The sequence below is a fragment of the Cicer arietinum genome, chromosome 5, assembly GCF_000331145.2.
Source record: "Cicer arietinum cultivar CDC Frontier isolate Library 1 chromosome 5, Cicar.CDCFrontier_v2.0, whole genome shotgun sequence".
Lineage (NCBI taxonomy): Eukaryota > Viridiplantae > Streptophyta > Magnoliopsida > Fabales > Fabaceae > Cicer > Cicer arietinum.
In genome coordinates this window covers 48602163-48626757 of record NC_021164.2, presented here as the reverse complement: position 1 = coordinate 48626757, position 24595 = coordinate 48602163, and the positions used below count along the sequence as shown (strand labels likewise).

Genomic DNA, 24595 nt, shown 5'->3' with positions numbered 1-24595 from the left:
ATCCAAATAAATATATATCACCATAGAAAATAAACAATAAATCAAAATCATTAATATTTTTTATAATTCCATAAACATTTATCAACTTACAATAAATCAAAATAGATCTAAATCATTTCAAATATAAAGATAAGCAAAATATAATTAATTTCATACTATCATATACATAAATATAATATTTTCAATTGTATATCTTCTTTTATATATATATATGACACAACAACTTTAATTTAAACATGAACTTAATACTTAGGCTTAATTGCAGTTTTGGTCCCCCTATTTTAGCTGAATCGCGAAAGTAGCCCCCCATTTTGTTTCTCCCCAGTTTTGGTCCCCCAAATAGAATTTTGGTCCAAAACTTGATGAAATTTCATTTTTTTTTTGTATTTATTTAAGTCACACCATACCTCAAGATTTCATTTGTAACAATTATACATGAAATCTATGATCATAAATAGTGTAGTACGACTTTAAAAAATGAAATTTCATCAAGTTTTGGACTAAAATTCTGTTTGGGGGACCAAAACTGGGGAGAAACAAAATGAGGGGACTACTTTCGCGATTCAGCTAAAATAGAGGGACCAAAACTGCAATTAAGCCTAATACTTATAACAATATTCATATACACACTACATTTCAAATAAAACAATGTGCAAAAGTAGACTTGTAAGTCGCAAACTAATTTTGGTCAACGAATTGTGATTCACTTGGTGAAATATGTTAATCTTGCACATGGCTAGAACATTCAACATAATAGAAAACACACTTTCAAACATCATCTTCTAGCATCACAACACAACAATCCTTCTGATTAGATACTCAATTCATATTAACAATCACGAAATATAACTACACCTCATATAATCGTCACAACCATTTACACAGAATCATATTAACTCAACATCGAACTTCTCTTGGAATCACTCATGTTGTACCATTGAACATCGAACTTATGAATTGAACATTGAAAGCAAAAAATCATAATATTCTTTCTTCTAACGTTAAGAAAAACATCATATTTTTAACAGGCATCTTTCAAAATACTTCCTTCCACTCAAATAAAACAATTTTTTTTTAAAAAAAGAAACTATTTTCTTCCCCAAAAGAGTTTGAAACTGAAATTTATTTATAAAGAAAATTCTGAAAACAAACATGCATGCCAAATTTATTGAAGAAACTTTTTAAAGAAAGAAAAGGAACCTCACCCAATGTTATAGGACTTAAGTAATATTGGAAAGTATATTCCGTTTTCCCTCTTATCCTTTGTACGCCCCCTCCTCTTTGTTTTTCTTAGATTTTCATGCCTTCTCTTTCTTGTGACAACCTAACCTCTAAAATTAATAAAAACAATATTTATTCAAATTTTATTTGAGTATACACAACAAATATACAATAAGAGTGTTTAAAATAATTTTCTCATAAGGGCAAGGATATCACATGTCGTTCACATTAATTAACACGCCTCTTAAAGAAAAATACTTATAAATATAAAAATTGACACAATGCCTAATATTTCGTATTATAAAACACATTGTTCCAACTAAATTTCACCTATTAGAACATATATTTATTTCCAAAATACATCATTTTAGAAAACTTTTGATGCAGACTCCAAGACTCTAAGCAACCTAAGAAGTGTATGCATTTTCGCAAACACCACACACAAACAATAAAAAATTGAATACATCAATAGCTTTCTAACATATAAAGCAAGAAAAATAAACACGCTAACATAATTTCATCATTTAACATAGTAGGGGCATCACGTAGTAATGTCACTTATCAACATATAATACAATTAATCACAATTAGTCGTAGTTACTCACAATTAATAGTAACAATTAGAAGCATATATAGTAACAATAAGATGACTGTGCAATATAATGAAATGTTATGCACACTACTTGACACTTCAATGACATGTGGCACCAAACTACCACTACTGAAGTACTTGGTAAGGAGATGTAGTACTATGACACTACACATGTATATAGACTTTCCCATATGTGACCATATCCACAAATAATCAACCAACTCATCTTGAGACTCAAATAATTAGTGGATATCATAATTAAACTAGGGTTGCATGATATCTCCCTGGCCATAGGGTGCCCCTCCACGCCACTTAGAAGTTCCTTATAGGATACCTTTAAGGTTTCACTTACATGCTCAACTGTGACCTCTATTAACAGGCTAAAATAGTTGTAATTCTCCAACATTGGATCAAAGATCCTAAAATCACTAAAATTATTAATACAACACTCTGTACAAGACCCTCACAATCAGGGGCAGAGCTTCTCAGGGATAGGGGGGCCGCGGCCACCCCAAGAAAAAAAATCATACGTAAAATGACTAAAATGCCCATATTAAAACTAAAGAATTACAAGAATACCTAAACCTAATTCAATTTTCTCTTTCTTCTTCTCTCTTCCATCCAGCCTCTCTCATTCTATGTTCTCTTCTCTCCCTCTTGCTTAAAAGTTACAGCCTTCCTCTCTCCTTCTTCCATAATCAGATTCACGAATCAATCACGACAAACGCGCGACCGCCTCTGCTCCTCTGCCAAATCACGAATCGCTCCTCTACTCGCTGCGGGCCTGCGGCAGCCGCCTCTGCCTGACTGCCTCTGTGGTCGTTCCGCCCGTTCGTCGCTCTCGGCCTCTCGCCTCTCAGTTTGCCGCAACTCTCCAGATCGCGTTGCTGCTTTGTTCAAAAGGTTCGAATTTCTATTTTGTTATTGCTGATTTTTGTTAGTTAGTGCTGATTTTTGTTAGGTTTGATTTATGTTAGCATGAAATTTAAAGCTTACATTGTTAGTGTTGAGTTTGAAACTTTGATTTGGAGTTTGGAGTTTGGAATTTTGATTTGGAGTTTCAATTATATGTTAGTGTTGATATTTCTTTTTTAGAGTTTTTGTGTTACACATAAGGTGTTTGATTTTATGTCAATTTAAAGTTTTTGAGTTTTTTAGTCGCACATAAGGTGTTTGATTTTATGTCTATATAAAGTGTTTGAGTTTTGTTGCATTTTTAAATTGATTGATTTAGATAAGTTTGTGAGAATGAAGAAGAGTAAAAGAATTGATTCTTTTTTCAAGAGGAAAATTTGTGAGAGTGAAAGAGATGAAGAAATTATAACTTCTACATTTGAAACTATCTCTGAGAATCCAAGAATTGAAGAAAATGAAAATCATCTTTCCAAGGTTCCTAGAGTTTTCAAAGATGACTTTGAGAAATGTTTAGAACATGACACCGGAAAGCGCCCTCAAATTTAGCAATATCCACCAAATAAATTGGATGCAATACGAAGAACGTATCTAAAATTTGGTTCTTATCAAATACATTTAGAAGAATATCCTTTATCTGGCAATGAGGTTCATCCAAGACGGTTTCAATATGCTTGGTTTAACATATTTTCTTCATGGGTAGAATATTCACCTTCTAAAGATGCTGCATATTGTTTACCATGCTATCTATTTAGCAGAAGACCAACTGGACGTCCTAGATCGGATGTCTTCATTGGTACAAGATTTAGAAATTGGAAGAAAATTAAAAATGGAAAATTTTGCGTCTTTCTCAAACACATAGGGATGGATCCTTGTTCACCACACAACAATGCAATGAAAGCTTGTCTAGACTTGTTGAATCAAGATGGACATATTAGGAATACTTTTCAAGTGCAAAGCTCGGAACAAATTTTGAAGAATCGAATACGTCTCAAGACATCAATTGACATTGTTCGTTGGTTAACACTTCAAGCTTGTGCTTTTAGGGGACATGATGAAACTAGTGGGTCAAAAAATCAAGGCAATTTTCTTCAATTGATAAAACTCTTGGAAACTTACAATGATGAAGTTGCGAAAGTTGTGTTGGAAAATGCTCCATATAATTCTAAATATACTTCACATCAAATTTAAAAGGAGCTTTTGCATATTCTTTCTAGTAGGGTGAGAAAACATATATGTGAAGAAATTGGTGATTCCAAATTTTGCATCGTTGTAGATGAAGCTCGTGATGAATCAAAAAGGGAACAAATGTATCTTGTGTTAAGATTTGTTGACAAAGTTAGTTTAATACAAGAACGAATTTTTTTTTTGTGGCACATGTTAAAGACACTATAGCTTTAACTCTGAAAGAAGAAGTATGTGATATACTTTCTCGACATAATATTGATGTTTCTAACATGCGTGGTCAAGGGTATGATGGTGCTAGTAATATGAGAGGAGAATGGAATGATTTACAAGCACTGTTTATGAAAGATTGTCCTTATGCATACTATGTCCATTGTTTTGCTCATCGATTGCAACTTGCTTTGGTTAGTTCATCAAGAAAAGTTGTTCCAATTCATAAATTTTTTGAGAAGCTCACTTTTTTTGTCAATGTTGTTTGTTCTTCTACTAAGCATCATGATGAGATACAAGCTGCTCAATTAGAAGAAATTGCACATTTGCTAGAAATTGATGAGATTGTAACTGGTAAAGGTATAAATTAAATTGGTACTTTGAAACGAGCTGGGGATACTCGTTGGGGGTCACATTTCTCTTCTATTTGTAGCTTGATAAATATGTATGAGGCAACTTGTATTGTTTTAAAAAAAATTACAAATGAAAGAGCAAGTTATTCTACACGTGGGGATGCTGATAATGCTTATAATTATTTAAAGGCGTTTGATTTTATATTTATCTTGCATTTGATGAAAGCAATTATGGGGATAACTGATACACTTTGCCAAGCCTTACAACAACAATCTCAGGATATAGTTAATGCCATGTGTTTGGTTGGAACAACAAAGTATCTTATTCAAGCATTGAGAGAAGATGGTTGGGATGCATTATTTACTAAAGTGAAGACTTTTTGTGAAAAACATGATATTGAAATTCCTGATCTCAACGATGTTCATTCAACAACAAGATTTGGACGATCTTGTCTTCAACAAGGCCAGGTTACAATAGAGCATTATTTTAGAGTTGAAATATTTTTTACTGCCATTGATCAACAATTACAAAAGTTGAATAACAGATTTAGTGAGCAATCAATGGATTTGTTAACTCTAAGTTGTGCTTTGACTCCTAAGGATAATTATAAAGCTTTTAACATTGAAAAAATTTGCACTCTAGTTGAAAAATATTACCCTGTGGATTTCAACATGCAAGAGAAGATTAATTTGAAATTTCAACTCCAACATTTCTTGGTTGATGCTCGTCAAGATTTAAATTTGAATAATTTCTTGGTTGCAACTGAAAAGACGCAAAATTTCCACTTGATTGATAGACTACTTCGTCTTGTCATGACTCTTCCGGTTTCTACTGCCACAACTGAAAGATCTTTTTCAACAATGAAAATTATTAAATCAAGGTTAAGAAATAAGATGGAAGCTGACTTTTTGGCAGATAGCAGGGTGGTTTATATTGAAAGGGAAATTGCTGCAAGTATCAGTTTTGAGTCTATTATTGATGATTTCAAGTTAATTAAAAAGCGTAGAACATTACTTGAAGGTATTCTTAAGTCATGTAGTTAAATTATTTGATACTTCACTTTGTATTTATTACAACTTAAATTTTTGTTATATAATATTATTTATATATTTAATTTATATATTATATTTTTATGTCGGCCACCCCAACATTTTCGGTCAAGCTCCACTGCTCACAATAACTTTCCTCCTCATATTGTCCTAAGTCACTCCTTATAAATAAATAAAAAAGATTATCATGGGCATAAGTTAGATATATCACAGTTTTACCTTTTCACATAGTAAAAGTTGCAAGACAATAAATATTCACCTTCATTTATAATTCATAATCACACATAATTCCTCACGTAATTGTCGATCATCATATAACACAACTTATCACTTATTTTATAATCCATATTCTTTACTCATGAACATTTAATAATATTTCTGCAACTGAACACATTATCATCACACATTTACTATTATTTAGCTCCAATGTGGATCAACTAATAACATACATATCATTATTCAACATAAACACACATGCAATCTATCAATATTTCTATCCACATTTTATTACTATTGTCTCAATTGTCTTATTTAATATCTGATTTTTTTTAATAGGGCAGCAGCCGCCTTGGCTAACCCTGAACAATTGACAAATATGGGATACCGTTTATAACAAATTACATGAAAGCTCAAACTTACCTACATAATAATGCTGAAAGCCCTAACAAAAAATAAGGTTAAACTCCTATTTCGATTCTTCACAATCTGAACGGCCCCCTAAACTAATTCAATTTTTTTAAATAGGTACCTAAACTAAAAAATGTTGTAATCAAGTCCCTAAACCATTTTTTTTTTAATTATTTAGTTCTGTTTACTTATCATTAATGTTAACATCAATGTGACATGTGATATAAATAATTTCCATTTTTTTATAAATTTCCACATCATTGTTATTTCAATAAAAAAATTCTTTTCAAATACAAATATATTCCCTATCCTATCTAAACCGTTCAAACCATATTAAAAAAAGACTAAACTCTTTGGAAGGAAGTCTTCATCTTTTTGTGTCGCCACCACATAGTCTCTTTTGATAGGAATAGATTGATTCAAAAAAATCGAGTGGATATACAAATTAGTTAATAAAATTGTACACGTTGGTAAAATAAGTCCTAGAATTTTTTCAATTGGCAAATATATCTTTGATATTGTAAAATGTCAATCAATATAGATATTGTATAAACTTTTTCGTTAAATATTTTTGGGTGACACTGTAATTGAATATGCGGCTTATCCACATTGATCCCACATCAATATCATCTTCCGGGGACAAATTTGTGAATGCCTAAGTGACCACAAATGTCAATGACTCTATTTGGAGTTTGTAGCGGTCTTTACCGTCAGAAAAGACTATCTCATTATGTGGCGACCTTTGCCATCAGTAAGTTGCAATAGGAAAAACTTTGTGACGGTAAATGCCACCACAAATATATGATGATATTTCAAATCAGTCAAACTTGTTGTGAGGGTATAAGTCGCCACAAATTCAAATAAATATTACCTACAACATATTTGTAACCATTTTTTGCTACACAAAAAAAAAAAAATTAGCCAAAAGTATTGTATTCAATTTGTGAGAGTTGTTTCAACTATCAATAATAACCAATTTGAAATTTAATATTTGAGAGAGTTTGTTTAGTAAGTAATATGCGAGGGTTTTTTTCAACCTCAAATTTTTATTTTATTTTGGCCCCATATAGATATTATTCTTGTATTGGAAGAAACAACTATGAGAGATAAATTAAAGAATGCATATACAATCATCATACAAAGAATGTGACGTGGAAAAGTGTAAAATTGAAGAAAAATCACAATGATCGTCTAATAACATCTCGAGAATAACATGTGAAATTTTTCACGACATAGATATTTCTCTTACATTTCTATCACACAATACAACCACAATACAACATTTAAAGTATTTATGATAAATGCATCTTCCAACTTCTAACATATGTATAATTTCAACCAACATCAACATAATGAAATAACTATTCATACTATTGGAACCAAGTCGATTTTCCTCTTGTGATTTTCATGTTAATAAAGATATTTTATGAGAATAATTTGTCTGGACTAATGGCTACGTTAAGTGTGCAGTAATTAGAATAAGAAAATCAGAGGAATGTACCAGAGAAAGGTACTAGAGAAAGTCACCAGATGATGAGATTAGAGGAACACAAAATCATATGTGTCTTCCTCTAAACATATGCCTCCAAAAGTAATGTGCTTTTGAAGGTTACGAAGACTGCCTATAATGTTTAGGTCTAAAGACTGACTCTAAAATTAGGTATCAAGAATGAATTTGAAGCATGCCTCTGAAGAGTTTACATCAAACAATTATTAACTCTAAATAAATTATTCAATGCGTTCATTCAAAGCTCATGTTCCGCTAATCAAAAGTTGCAACATACTCAAAATGTATTATAAGGTTTATACAAGAAGTCTTAACCCAATAGTAAGCATTTAACCTTGATTAATAAAAAAATTATCTTCCCCAATTAATTTTATAAAAAAAACTAGTATATTATTATTAATAAAAAATATAAAGTAAATTATAAAATTTAAGTTATATATTTTAAACAAATTAATGGCAAGTCAGTGTTAAATCAACATATTTGAAAAATATATAAATGGGATTGAATTCCATTTTCATATGATAACAATTTTTTTTCCTAATTAATATCAAATAAGTTTTAAATGCAAGTTTTTTAACTAAAATATATTAAACCTTGTAAAATTTATTATATTTGATTATTTTGTTTATTTTCTTTAGAGATTTAGACCGTCAATTATTTATCATTCAGTATTAATTTCAATATATTTTAAAATAATAATATAAATTTCAATTAATAATTTATTGTAATTATTATTATTTATTTATTTTCTGTATTATTTTTTAATTATTACTACTATTTAAAATGGAATATGAAATATTATTATTATTATAATTATAATTGTTGTTGAAGCAATTTTTTTCTTATGCTTCACGTGATACCTTTTCGAAAGAAAAAAACATAAACTTATACCTAAAAAAATCATTAACATTTTTTGTATCATAAAGAAATTTTAACGTTCACTTGACTAATTTAATATTTTTATTTTTTAAATCGTTCGCTTGACTAAATATTATCATTTCACTATTAATAATTTTTTTTTTGGTTTTTGGAAAATTACATCAAAAGTATAAAACATTAATTTTAAAAAACTTTTTAATATAAAAATTAAAAAATTTCATAAATGTAAATAACAATTTCAAAGTGATATTTCATATACTTAATATATATGTTTGATTAAAATGTTATAACATAAATAAAAATAATAAGTTACAAATTATATTAAGTAATTATATATCTCGTTTAAATATTATTCATAGATTGTGAAAGAAACTCGCAAATAATAACTAATAAATTTAATAAGAATTCCATGCCAATTTTGTATCAAAATTTTTCACCGATTTCAGACGAAAATAACCAAAGAATAAAATGATAGAATATGTTATAGGTTTCGTCTCAATTTGGAAATCAGAAAAGAATAAAAAGATTCGCTACAATATAATATAATAAACAAAATAAATATTATGTATTTTATCTCTAACAACCCTACTTCGAACGGATTTTAGACAGAAATTTAGAAAGGACGAAATAAAAAATAATAATTTGGAACGAAAACTCTTCAACGTGATTTTTGACGGAATCTATTATGTCCGAAATTTCTGTCCCATAATGACTATTTCTAGTAGTGCTTCGATTCCACAAGCTAATTAAAGGTTCCTTTTTTATTCTCCGATGGAACAAAAGTTATATAGTTTTTTATATATATATATATATATATATATTACATGTATAGGGAATTTAAAAAAATAAAATTATTGGATTTGAAATCTAGAAAAAGAATGTAGTTACTTCTGTAATTATTTAATCATTGATTTATTTATTAAGACTTTTTTAAATTAGATTTCTAATTTTAAAAACTTTAATTTTGAATTTTCAATCAAGAAAAAGAATGTAGTAATTTTTGTAAGATTTTTATTATTTTGTTTTCATTAAGGTATTTGGTCAAGACATTTTATTTCCATTTAAGATAATAGTCAAATTTTGAATGGATTTTTGAGAAAATTAGGTTGAATAACATACTTTCATTTATTTTATTTTACATGGTATATATTTCTACTTTTAGTAAATTCTTCGTTAGTATTACAATTATTATTATTATTATTATTATTATTATTATTATTATTATTATTATTATTATTATATTTAGCGTAGTTTTTTTTATTATTATTTAGATGATTTTAAATTAGTTCTTATGTATTATCTTATTTAAGGTAAATATTAAATTTTTAATACTTTTTATTATAAAAATAATTATTCTTGCAAAGTTTTGATTATTAGAATTTAATGTCTTTATTTTTAACTTTTGACTGTGCATATTTAAGATAACAATAATTATATATGAAGAAAGGAAATGAAAATCAAGACTGCAATGAGGTTTAATTTTTTAATAAATAAAAATATAAAAGACACTTATTATTATAAAATGGTAGTCTATCTTGTCTATATATACATTAAGGCATCTTTGCGGTGTTCGAACATTCTAAAACATCATAGAAACCTATCATTTACAGTGTATGCACATAATTAAATTAAGATGTTGGGGGAAAAAGTCTATTTCTTTTTTAACTAGTATAGGAGCCCGTGGGTTGAACATGATAAGTTGTTCGTTACATATATGAACAAAGCAAAGAAAAACAACTACAACATTGTAACATTAGTCTTTCATTTTTAATTGATCACAATATTGCAACCCGTAAGTTTGTCTTCCTTTTTTCTTGCTAAATCAGACGAAATCACATACATTTTTTTAAAGAGATTTTGTGTACCTTTATGACCTACGAAATCCAGTCTATATAAAGATCTCTATTAGAATCATGATGATTAGAACAATGATGATTTTGGAGGACAATTCCTTTTGAGGTTTGTTGATAACAAAAGGAAGTTTATGAGAAAAATTTGATGTACTAATGTTCTATATTAAGTGTGCAGGAAAATATGACAAATATGTACATTCTAGACCTAAGAACAACTCAGAGGAAACAAGTAAAATCAGAGGAAACTAAAAAAACTCAGAGGAAACAAGTAAAATCATATGAAAGAAGTAAAATTAGAGGAAATCATAGGAAACAAGTAAAATTAGAGGAAACCAACATAATTAGAGGAAACAATTAGAATAAGAGGATACAATATAATTCGAAGATACAACAAAATCATAGGATACAATAGAATCAGAGGATACAACAAAATTATAGGATACAATAGAATCAGAGGATACAACATAATCAGAGGATACAACATAATCAAAGGAAACACACTAATCAGAGGAAACAACAAGAATAAAAGGAAACACACAAAACAAAACAAATTAGAGGAAACAAATAAAACACGGAAATCAAAGGAAACAGACAAGACTCTGAACTACACAAGCTCTGAATACCCATCCTTCGTTGGCAATATAATGCTCACATTAAAGGCGACATGTTTCTCTTTAAAATGGTTATTCATGTTGAATCTGATGATTGGCTCTATTTTTGAAAACTATTTCAACATTAACAGATTATTGATTGTGCCTCTAATATTCCCACATTAACATATCACTTTGCTTTTGATATTGACACACTCCAATATGAGTCCGATACATATGGCTCTGCTTCTGGTACTTACACATTGACTTTGACTTTGACAAAAGTTAATTCATAAAAAAAGTCAACATATCATATAAAAGTCAACGAAGCTACAAAAAGTCAATGCCTCGAAAAAAGTCAATGTCTTTGATGAAGAGCAACAATTCTGGAAGTTGTGTATGTTATGAAGATGGAATCTGGAGGATTCTATATCAGACTCTGATACAGGCAAATGTTGCCTCTAATCTTGATACTGGAAAATACTAGACAAAATTATCAATCGGTTACCTACTAATTGCATTGAATGAAAATAATTGGCTAAGTAATTTTTTGGCAGAATTATTTGCAAAAATACTTCACCACTAGCAACGGTAATAATTTTCGAATCTACAAAAATAGTAAGAATTGAAACACTGATTAATGGGAATGGTTCACAAGCAACAATCCACAACCAAAACAATACACCGATTCAAAACTGAATGTTCAGAATAAAAAAAAAATGATTCGAATGAATATGGTTGGAACAATTCATTCAATTGAAAAATATTTGGAATAATATAATGAAGAAGAAGAATCACAAAAGGATTTTTATATTGGTTCACCATCGATCTGGCTGGCTACGTCCAATATCTTTATCTGAAGTATTTCTTCCAGGTATTCAATTTGAGGCAGTGGTAATGAAGTATATTTTTATCTGAAAGATCACCTATATTATTATATTAATACCATTAGATTGGATTCCATTTGGTTGTGCTGCGTACTCTTTATCTCTTTTATTTCTGTCATGAGTAACTAAACCTTATTTGTTAGGGATGAGTGTAACAAGATGAAACCCTTATTTTTATGATTTGATTTATAGTTATATGAATGAGTTTATTGAATTATTTTTCTCATCTCTGTGCTTAATGCTTTTTATTGCTTGATCAACATTAAAATGTTCTACGATTTGTATTTTGAAACAGAAGTGGACTTTACGAATGCTTGAGATGAGAAAGTCATGAATTTGTAGTCTAGACATAGGTGCAGGTCATGAAACCAATTAAATTAGTTGCAAAACAATAATTTACAAGAGAATTTCTATACGTTAATGCTTAATTCTAATCTTAAATCTACTAAGGAATTAGGGGTTACTTTGGAATTAAAGGTTCTGTCACTAAGACATTAGGGCAAGAATAATAAAGAGAATTCGGTAATAATTCAATAAAGGAATTCAATAACTAGGATCAAATTAGACACCAAGGTTGGATTCGAAGTGAAACTCATCCCTGACATTTTTCTCAATTTATAAAACATCAATTTTACTACTGTTGTCAATTTTAATTATTATTTCAATCAACTTGGGAACTTTTTGTTCAATTTTAGTAACTAAATATAATTCAATAGTAAAACGCAATCCTTGAGTTCGACACTCGGTACTACCGTTTTAATTATTACTTGCAACGATTCAGTACACTTGTTGAAACGCTATCAAGTTTTTGGCGCCGTTGTCGGGGATTGTCATATCACTATTATATTTAATTTATTTACTTAATTGAAATTTTTTGCTCTGCAATAAAATTTTTGATTTTATTTTATTTTATGTTATTTTTTTTATTTGTTGAACTTGCTAATGTCATGTCTAGTGGTTTGTCTCTTCTTTGTTTGAGATAACTATTCGCTGTAAAGCATGGAAGATTATAATGATGATATTCTACTACAATTATATGAAGAGTGTGATACTTGTCTTATATCTGGTATATGTCGCATGATTGAAGAGCAAATCTTGTGTTATACATTTTTAAGATATCACCCTCAGATCCCTCTGATGAAGCCTCTTAGGTGTGACTTTTGCGGAGAAGCACATAAGAATGGACATTGTTCAGATGACCTTGATGAACTAATAGAATATGAAGATTTTTTCTCTCAAAGTTACAGAAAACGACGAGCGTTATATTAAAAAGATCTATTGGGAACAAATTGTACCTCCAAAAATTCTATCCAAAGAAACAGATGATAAAGACTTTCACATTACAGACGTTTTGGTTGAATTCATGAAGAATAACATGGTTTCAATTGAAAGATTTGAAAGTCAATGTGAGAAGTTATTTGAGCAAGTGGTTAAATTTGAGAAGATGGAGGAGAAGTTGAAGATTGAAGATAATTTGATTGTTGTGCTAGAAGAAGATAAACAAGAGGAAAAGACGAACGAGGAAAAGAAGAACAAGGAAAAGACGAATGAGGAAAAGAAAAAAGAAGAGATTGATAAAGTTCGAGATTCAATCTATGCCTTGTTCATCAATGTCCATGGAATTTCTACCAAACAAAAAGAAAAAGAAGGATGATGTGGTTCTTCCCGTCATATATGCCACCTTGACAATAGTTGAGACGTCAAGCTCAAGACACTAAACGAGCGCTTATTGGGAGGCAACCCAATTTTATATCCTTTGCATCGTATTTATTTATTGCATTTTAGATTTATTTTACTCCATTTAGTTCCAATTTTAGTCTCTAATTTCTAGTTCTCTAAGTTTTGATGTTTGGTATGAGCAAGGAATCAAAAAGATGTGTTAAGAAGCGATTGTACAGCTCCAAATAACCGAACGCGCGTCCAAGCGCGCCTGAAGCGCTTTTTCTAGTATACTGGCGACCATAGCGGAACAGGAGCGGATGATCTAAACGAGAATCCTTGAACTATTAAACTGAGAGAAGTTTTCTTTCCTTTTTTTTTCTCTTTATATTGTTTGTCCTGTTTCTTTCCGTTTTCTCGTTTTCTTTGTTTAATGTCAGTGTATTGTGACTTTCTTATCTTTATGTTCTTTCTTTTTTTTTTTCCTTTCACTAAATGTGTACTATGATGAAACAGTCGTACTGACTTGCACTTAATCTTAAAATTTCTGTTTGTGATTTCGCAAGTTAAATTTCATTTCTTAGATTATGTTATTGCTCAAGCCGACAAGCCTTCCTAATGCATGCATTCTTGATTACTAAATGATTGTAGAAGGCTAATATGTCATCAATTTTTCAAAAATACAATTTTAACTTTTCAGAAGCATGTTGGCTTTATTTTGATTGTTCATACTCTCTCTTATTATCCTAGCTGTGAGCTTTTGAGCCTAAACACTTAAATTTTTTGTTGTGTGATTATCCAGACATGTGTTATCCCTCTAGAACTTGCACTAATTCTGAATTGCATCACATGTAATTTATGCATACATTGAGGCAATTTTATTGGTCGTTTGAGCCTTTCTAACTACCCGATGAAAATGTTACCCTTTGCTAGCCCCTTTGAGCCAAGTTCCATTAAGTTTTGCCCAAGTTTTATACCTTCACGATTTTCGTTAGTCTTAATAGACTTGAAAAATGTTAGATTGACTTATATTCCATTGTTTTTCCTTCGCCTAAACTTACTTCGATTAAGGGAAACCCGGTTAACCCTAAATTTGATTGTTTGTCGATCTCGATTAATTAACAAGCGATTTATTGACTATAAAAATTTTTAATCACTTTGTTTGTGTTGTTATCTGCAAGAATTGCATCCTTCTATAAAGATACACCATGCACCCTTGATTTTATCTTTGAATTCTAGGAGAGTCGTTAAACATTTGGTGGTCCTTATTTGCCCTTAGATCCATTGTACGTAGCATTCATATATGCTAAACGTATTGAATGAAATAGTAGAGATAAGTATTCAATCTCTTGTTCTTAACATTGTTAGGACTTCGGAGGTCTCCTTGTCCTTTTGTTTCAAGGAGTTATACCTATCAGTTTCTTTCTCTAGAAAAAAGTAATACTTGTTGAGATTTTTCGGTTGCTTTACTTGTTTCAGCAGCTCGCTTGTCAGTTGACTTAAGATGTTGAGAAATAGATGTAGCCTTGTTTGATTATTTACATGGGGTAATATGTGGTTACTCATCTTGCTGGATACATGACGATATTTTCACGACATTTTTCATTGCCAAAATCGACACATGCATTTTCCTCAAATAGTGTCTCCTTAGTAGTCGTTAAGCTTGGTTAATGATGCTAAAAATGTGGAACACGAGTACAAGTGTCACGTTCCATTAAGTTTTGCCCAAGTTTTACACCTCCATGACTTTCATTAGTCTTAATAGACTTGAAAAATGTTAGATTGACTTATATTCCGTTGTTTTTCCTTCGCCTAACCTTACTTCGATTAAGGGAAACCCGATTAACCCTAAATTTGATTGTTTGTTGATCTCGATTAATAAAAATAATTTATTGACTATAAAAAATTATTAATCACTTTGTTCGTGTTGTTATCTGCAAGAATTACATCCCTCTACAAAGATACACCATGCACCCTTGATATTATATTTGAATTCTAGGAGAGTCGTCAAACATTTGGTGGTCGTTATTTGCCCTTAGATCCATTGTACGTAGCAGTCGTATATGGTAAACGTATTGAATGAAATAGTAGACATAAGTATTCAATCTCTTGTTCTTAACATTGTTATGACTTAGGAGGTCTCCTTGTCCTTTTGTTTCAAGGAATTATACCTATCAGTTTCTTTCTCTAGAAAAAAGTAATATTTGTTGAGATTTTTCGGTTGCTTTACTTGGTTTAGCATCTCACTTGTCAGTTGACTTAAGATGTTGGGAAATAGATGGTCGTCCACTAGAGTGTATTAAATGTTGAATTCATTATTTTAAATTGCGGTTGTAATTATAATTGTGACCATAATATTACGAATTTTGATGTATGTACATTGAGATCGCAGACACAATTTTGGCTACATAAGTTGCATTCACATTTGCCTGCAATTTTCTGCAATGTAAAAGTTTGTGACATTAAAAACTCTAAATTTGAAGAAAAACCACGATGGTCATCTAATAACAACTCAAGAATAAGAATAACATGTGAAAACTTTTACAACATAAATTTTTCTCTTACACTTCACGAGAGCATTTCAACAACAACCTTCAAAACAAATACTTCCACTAAATTTCACAAACTATAAAACAAAATAATATAAGAGAATAGTAAAAAATCAAATACAAAATTTAAATAATTTTTTATTAATGTATCTTTCATCTTGTAACAAGTAATTATAGTCGCTATATATATAGTCTTGGTCTTCTTTCCTCTTTACCATATTAAACATATGAGATTTTTTCAATATTAAGAATTTCAACCAACATCAAACGGATTGGAATAAAAATTTATACTTTTAGTTCTATTAAGTTGCTTATGAAAAAATACAGAAAGTTTGAATTTCTTGTTGACAAAAACATTGTCCTGCGGCACATTTTACAATTCAATAATGTGTTCCTTTGGATTTATGTAATGATGTCATGTGATATATAAGTGAATCTACCACCGAAACTTTGACTCATGATTATAATGAGTTACACTCTCCGACTCCGAAATTTAGTTCGTTTGATATTAAACACATATATTAAAAATAATAAATATGGATAAATCTACTTTTTTTTATTTTTTTACTTTTAATTTATTAAGTAAAAATAAAATTCATTTAATATATATTTTTAGATTTTTAAGATACAAAAGAAAAAACGTCGTTAATTGTATCTTAGTTTTTTTAAAATAACCAAAATTTTAAAACCAAAATAAAATATTTAAAGGGCAAAAAATCGAACAGACAGAAAGTAGAAAATATCAATAAGAATGTGATTGTCCTCCTAAACTCGAGACAACATGATGAGGTGTGGGTATAAAGGAAAAATTCCCCTCATCAATGAGTTATTGTCAAACCCCTTTCTACTTTAGTAAAATATTGTGTGGTCCTAAAAGAAGAAACTTATGGGCTTCAAATATCCTTTTATGTTATATGGTCACCTACCTATATACAATATAGACTTAATAATAGCATTAAACTGGTTGGCATGGCCAAAATTTGCATTTAAAAGTTCAGCAGAAATGGTTGACATTGAAGAATCATAATATGACCAAAGGTTATGAAATGGAGTTTGTCGAGGATTACCAAAACTGTGTAATGAGTAATTTTATAACTTAACCAACATATTAAATTGGTGGCTCTAGCATATAGGCTGTCTTTCAATGGGAGTATTACTTTTTTATATTGTGAAATTCATTGCATTTAGGATTTAGCATGGATAATAGAGAAAAAAAGTGGGGACAAACTATATAAACGACTATCTAAAGTTATACTTCGAAGGATTTATAAACCATTCATAAAAGAGATAAGGTGATGTCTTGCAATTAATTATCATACACAAACCATTTCCACGGCATGTGTTAATGTGTGTTTCTTTTCATAGAATGATTTTGTAAGAATTAAATGTTGAATATATATGAGTATGGACTCATGTACTTATTATTTTAAAGTTTTGGATTAAAATTGATGTGGTATCAAAGTATCGTGTAATCATAACACATTTAGTTTGTTAACACTTTAGTCGATAATTTGAGTATATTGAAACAGAAACCTGGCAAAAATCTTCCAGATTCCTAGCTCCAACTATGATTCAGTATAATGGTAGTGTTTAGAATGGAAAAATCTTCCATCTTGTACAGTTTAAATAAATAATTGTAGATAACTAATATATATATACACTCCCTTCGATGTTATATATATCCAATAAAAAGAGATTAAAAAAAACCGTTGTAGTAGGATAAAAATGTTCTAGTGAAATAAACTTATGTTAGTTGGTCTAAAATGAAAAAATGTTTAGCGTACATCTATAGAAGTGTATATATATATATATACTTTGAGAGAAAGAGAGATAAAAAAAATGTAATATGGTAACTATATGATAAAAGAAAACATAAATGTAAAATAAAGTGTTAAATAGATGTATGAAAATTTAGAGTATATATATATATATATATATATATATATATATATATATATATATATATATATATATATATATATATATATATATATATATATATATATATATATATATATATATATATATAGATATAAGACTTATATTTTTTATCATTTTTTTTTATATAAGCCTTTTATCTTTTAAAACATTAACAAGTTGATCATTTTTTTTAATAGAAATTTCTGAGGTGGCAACCCATTTCATCATTTTTATGGATTTTATTTTATTTTATTTATCTTTTTAACGTTAAATAAAACAAAGAAATTCAACCGTTCACCAATACTTTTTCATAAATTTTAAGAACAAAAGAAAAGAAATTTTGAAAAAATTAAATAATTAATTAATTAATTATATTTTAAAAATTATTAAAATAGTATTAAGGAATTTAAAATTAAATTTAAATTCCATATCACGATAATTTTTCACATCATAATACACACATCACTTATATCATAGTCATATCACTATATTGAAATTTAAATTAAGAAGAAGAATAAAATATAAATAATTTTGATAATAGGAGATTAAAATTACGTAGAAAAAAAATAAACTCTGCATCCAACGGAAGGACCTTCAAGATGTTTAAAAAAATTAAGATACCCAATACGTAAGAAAACCACGTCTCAAATGAAGTAAAATGAATAATAAGAAATTGTACAATGCTCATGTAGTAGCCCCTAAACATGTTAAATACATTTTTTTAAAGCAAGATGTGAGTATAAGGGTCTTCAGAATCCATTACTAGTCAATTTCTACACATTTTGGATACAATGTGCTGGATTAATAAACCAGTCCAAAAATATCATATTTTTAATTATTTCTCCAATTACTATTAACAAACCACCACTACGACGTCTTTTTAATTTGATCTCTACCACCTCGAAACTATTTGCTACCTTCTCGTTGAACAAAACATTATTTCTCTCCAACTAAATTCAAAAATAAATTGTTAGAACAATCCACAGATAATTATATTAATTTTTTTTTCAATAAAATGATATCTAGAGACTATATTTGATTTGTGCATTTAAATGAAAAAAATAAATAAATGGCAAATATGATTAAGTTCAACTCTATTAATTACACTTTGGAAGACTCTCATGGAAGACATGTTATACAATTAGAGCCGTCAAAAAGCCCCCAACTACAAGGCACCCTTACTTTTTTTGTTTTATTATTAGGCCCCTATTAAAATAATCTTTTAAGGGCCCCTTAATTTCGACCCATTATTTAATTGGGCCTAAGGGAATGGGCTCTAAGGGCCCATAGGCCCCCATATTTTGTTAATTTTAAGATTTTTTTCTTGAAAAAAAAAAATTATTAAAAAAAAAATGAAAATTTTTATCGAAAAAAAAAATCAGAAACTTTTTATCGAAAAAAAATGGGAAATTTTTTATCGAAAAAAAATCGGACATTTTTGATCGAAAAAAAATCAAAAATGTTTTATCGAAAAAAGTCAGAAATTTTTATCGAAAGCAAATCAGAAATTTTTATCGAAAAAAATCGGAAAATTTTATAGAAAAAAATTAAAAAAAATATATTATCGGTGAAAAAATTGAAAAACTTTATTTCTCAAAAAAGAAAATTGATTCTTTTTTAAAAAAAGTGGGCCTAGGGGCCTCCTAAGCCCACAAATTTTTAGGGGGCTTTTAATTTAGAGGGCCTTGTTTTTGGGGCCTTTTAAATTATTAATTTTTTTGGCCCTTTCAAAATGTGGGCTGGGGTCAATAATTAGGGGGCTTGTCAAATTGACAGCTCTATATACAATAAAGATTTGTGTAATCCTATTGAGGGTGACACTACTAAAACCAAAGATAAATTTGATGATGATTGAAAGAAGATGAATAGAAAGGTTGTGGCCTTGATCAGACAATGGTTGGATCTAATTGTATATTCGCGTGTTAAAACTGAAACATGTGCTAAGAAAAAGTGAGATAAATTAAAAGAGTTGTATGAGCGGAAGAATGTGCAAAATAAAGTATTCTTAATTTAGAAGTTGATCAATATAAAATATAAAGATGAGGATTAAATGGTAGAGCATATGAATATAATCAATACATCTCAATAATGTAGAGGCAAGTAAGAAAAGGTAAATAACAAGAATCAAATTTAGGCAATTGAACTACATATAGAATTATAGTTCACAATTGTTTGAAACTGATTCATTAGATACAATGGATTACCAAGTTTTTGAATTTAACTTTTACATAAACTTTGAATACATCAAGCCTTACTACATTATGACTAATAATTAAAAACTAAATTACTCCTCCTACATCAAGTTGCTCCAAAACTACTCCCAACTGCTAAATTTTAAAATGAATCGAGTGAGAAATAAATCCCAGCGAATTCAAAAAAATAAGGGGAAGAGGAGTAAAAATATCCCTCTCAAGGAGGCTTAGAAAACATGAAATGATATGTTCTTTATGCAATAAAGCACTTTCATAAAATTGTGTTAAATGACACCTAGTTCTGATTTAGAAACATTGAAATACATGACTAAAACTTTTCCTTAGAGTATGGAAAAGTGGTCCAATTGTTTTAATGTGGGTCACCAAAATAATTGAACCTTAATGGTAAAGTTGACTGGGCCACAGCCCCAACCAGCATCTTGATTGTTCTTCCTTTACCTATTGTTTCACCATGACTTGAGCCGTGAATGCCATGAATTCATATGAATGAGATGCATTGTGAGATGTTATGTCATGCATATATTATATTCCCAATAGCTTAAGGAAATACAATTTAACTCATAAAATAAATTACAAGTCACTAATTCAGAGCTGGAATCAGAGCCAAAAACTAGACCAGAGGACAACATGTTGAAGACATTTTACTACAGACAAAAATCCCAGATTTGCAAACGTATCAGAGACAATAGCAGTAACGAGCATAATTTGTGCTCGACAAGCATATTGACTTTGAAACAAGGTTTGAGCTCTAATTAAATTGTCTTAACACATAAATCACATTGATTTTAAAAGAACATACAATCAGAGTTTACAACATGCATGTCATCAGACATCATTTAAATGCAATTTGTGAAAATTCCCTACATGCTTAATCATTCCTTTTTCTCACTCATTCCCATTAATTTCTTTCATTTTCTTTTTCCCACTAAGGGCCCATAGGCCCCCATATTTTGTTAATTTTAAGATTTTTTTCTTGAAAAAAAAAATTATTAAAAAAAAAATGAAAATTTTTATCGAAAAAAAAAATCAGAAACTTTTTATCGAAAAAAAATGGGAAATTTTTTATCGAAAAAAAATCGGACATTTTTGATCGAAAAAAAATCAAAAATGTTTTATCGAAAAAAGTCAGAAATTTTTATCGAAAGCAAATCAGAAATTTTTATCGAAAAAAATCGGAAAATTTTATAGAAAAAAATTAAAAAAAATATATTATCGGTGAAAAAATTGAAAAACTTTATTTCTCAAAAAAGAAAATTGATTCTTTTTTAAAAAAAGTGGGCCTAGGGGCCTCCTAAGCCCACAAATTTTTAGGGGGCTTTTAATTTAGAGGGCCTTGTTTTTGGGGCCTTTTAAATTATTAATTTTTTTGGCCCTTTCAAAATGTGGGCTGGGGTCAATAATTAGGGGGCTTGTCAAATTGACAGCTCTATATACAATAAAGATTTGTGTAATCCTATTGAGGGTGACACTACTAAAACCAAAGATAAATTTGATGATGATTGAAAGAAGATGAATAGAAAGGTTGTGGCCTTGATCAGACAATGGTTGGATCTAATTGTATATTCGCGTGTTAAAACTGAAACATGTGCTAAGAAAAAGTGAGATAAATTAAAAGAGTTGTATGAGCGGAAGAATGTGCAAAATAAAGTATTCTTAATTTAGAAGTTGATCAATATAAAATATAAAGATGAGGATTAAATGGTAGAGCATATGAATATAATCAATACATCTCAATAATGTAGAGGCAAGTAAGAAAAGGTAAATAACAAGAATCAAATTTAGGCAATTGAACTACATATAGAATTATAGTTCACAATTGTTTGAAACTGATTCATTAGATACAATGGATTACCAAGTTTTTGAATTTAACTTTTACATAAACTTTGAATACATCAAGCCTTACTACATTATGACTAATAATTAAAAACTAAATTACTCCTCCTACATCAAGTTGCTCCAAAACTACTCCCAACTGCTAAATTTTAAAATGAATCGAGTGAGAAATAAATCCCAGCGAATTCAAAAAAATAAGGGGAAGAGGAGTAAAAATATCCCTCTCAAGGAGGCTTAGAAAACATGAAATGATATGTTCTTTATGCAATAAAGCACTTTCATAAAATTGTGTTAAATGACACCTAGTTCTGATTTAGAAACATTGAAATACATGACTAAAACTTTTCCTTAGAGTATGGAAAAGTGGTCCAATTGTTTTAATGTGGGTCACCAAAATAATTGAACCTTAATGGTAAAGTTGACTGGGCCACAGCCCCAACCAGCATCTTGATTGTTCTTCCTTTACCTATTGTTTCACCATGACTTGAGCCGTGAATGCCATGAATTCATATGAATGAGATGCATTGTGAGATGTTATGTCATGCATATATTATATTCCCAATAGCTTAAGGAAATACAATTTAACTCATAAAATAAATTACAAGTCACTAATTCAGAGCTGGAATCAGAGCCAAAAACTAGACCAGAGGACAACATGTTGAAGACATTTTACTACAGACAAAAATCCCAGATTTGCAAACGTATCAGAGACAATAGCAGTAACGAGCATAATTTGTGCTCGACAAGCATATTGACTTTGAAACAAGGTTTGAGCTCTAATTAAATTGTCTTAACACATAAATCACATTGATTTTAAAAGAACATACAATCAGAGTTTACAACATGCATGTCATCAGACATCATTTAAATGCAATTTGTGAAAATTCCCTACATGCTTAATCATTCCTTTTTCTCACTCATTCCCATTAATTTCTTTCATTTTCTTTTTCCCAAACTAGTTCATAATTTATTAAGAAAACTAGAAAATAATTTTATCCCCCAACCTCTTAGGATAAAAAAGAAAAAACACTTAATGTAAAGAACTCACTGTTGGTGTTTTGGGGAGAATGTTAGAGTTTGATTAGAACAACTTCGAGCTTCCCTCTTGAGTCATACTCTTGCATTGACCTAAGTTCTTCAGTGGGTCGTCCCCCTGTATTGTTGATCGAGTCTTATCTCTAAGGATGCAAGGGCAGAATCAGACATGCAAAGTTGTGAAACGAGTTTAGGGAACCTTAGGAAGTTTTTGGTTTCGGAGGATTTGGAGAAGAAAGGAGAATGGAAGGTTTGGAGATGGAAGTGAACAATAACAACGGGGGATTCAAGCACGGGAAGAGGAAGATTTGTTGGAAAAATGAGAAACGTTTTTTCTTTTGTCCGAGAATGGTACATAGGGGGAAATACTGAGAGAATTCCCTTCTTGCCCTTTGGGTTTATCCAAATATTACCTTACTGATCATTTCTTAAATAATCAAGTTTTAAACCACTTATTTTATTTTTAATAGTTTCAATAATTAAATTCTAACTTCAAAAAAGTATTTTTATTAGGTGGGTTGTTACGTCAACATGTAAAGAAAGCATGTTGAATGAAGAAGCTTAGAGAATAGAGCGTGGTTTAATTGGTTTTTCCTCAAAGTCAGAAGCGCTAGTTGCAGGGTCACGAGGGATAGTCAATTTAGACACTTCCATAGGTGCGACAATTACTAAATTCGTAGGTAGCCAAAAAGCAAGTCAATAACTAGAAAGTGATATGCTATAATTGTGTGAAAACAGTTCACATAAAAAAAATTATAGGTTCTTTGAGAGAGATCAATCAAGAGAAAGAGACGAAGACAAAGAAGAAAAATGATAAAAATACAGTTGTAGTTGCATCTATTAGTGATGTCTATATTGCTTGTGATGATAATTCCATAAACCTTGCATGTAAGGATTCAACTTAGATTATGGATTTGGGGGCCTCATGTTATGTTACTCCTAGGCGTAATTTTTTTTCTCAACTTACAGTATTGATGATTTTGACACGGTAAAAATGAGAGATAAAGGAGTATGAAAAATTATTGTTATGAGAGATGTTTGAGTTGAAACTTGTATTGGATGTAAGCTTCAATTTATAAATGCTAGATATGTCTCGATATTCGTATCAATTTGATTTCAGTGAATTTCTTGAATATTGAGAGTTTCCACACTTACTTTGATGGTGGTGGTATATATAAAATCACCGAACGGTCTCTAGTGGTAGCAAAGGAGAAAAATTATACTTCACTTTATAGGATGTCTGTGAAGCTATGCAATGAGGAGGTGAATGCAATTGAAAATATCTCTTTTGATTTGTGACATATGTGCCTTGTTACTTGAGTGAAAAATGACTTAACATACTTGGAAAGAAAAGTTTTCTTCATGTGAAAGGGACGCCTCTAAAAACTTGCGCTCATTTTTTTTTTTTTTTGTATTATACTCAACTTCGTTAGTGAATAAAACAACACATTTTATAACATTGATTGCCAAGACACAACTCCCTGCTAAAGTCATCATATAATAAGAAGTAAATTTTCTA

General features: G+C 29.6%; 1 pseudogene; it reads left to right on the top strand.

Annotated features, from left to right (window-relative positions):
* Positions 1 to 1867: 1867 nt before the first annotated feature.
* LOC101495198 (uncharacterized) lies at positions 1868 to 24375 on the top strand (annotated as a pseudogene).
* The last annotated feature ends 220 nt before the right edge of the window (positions 24376 to 24595 follow it).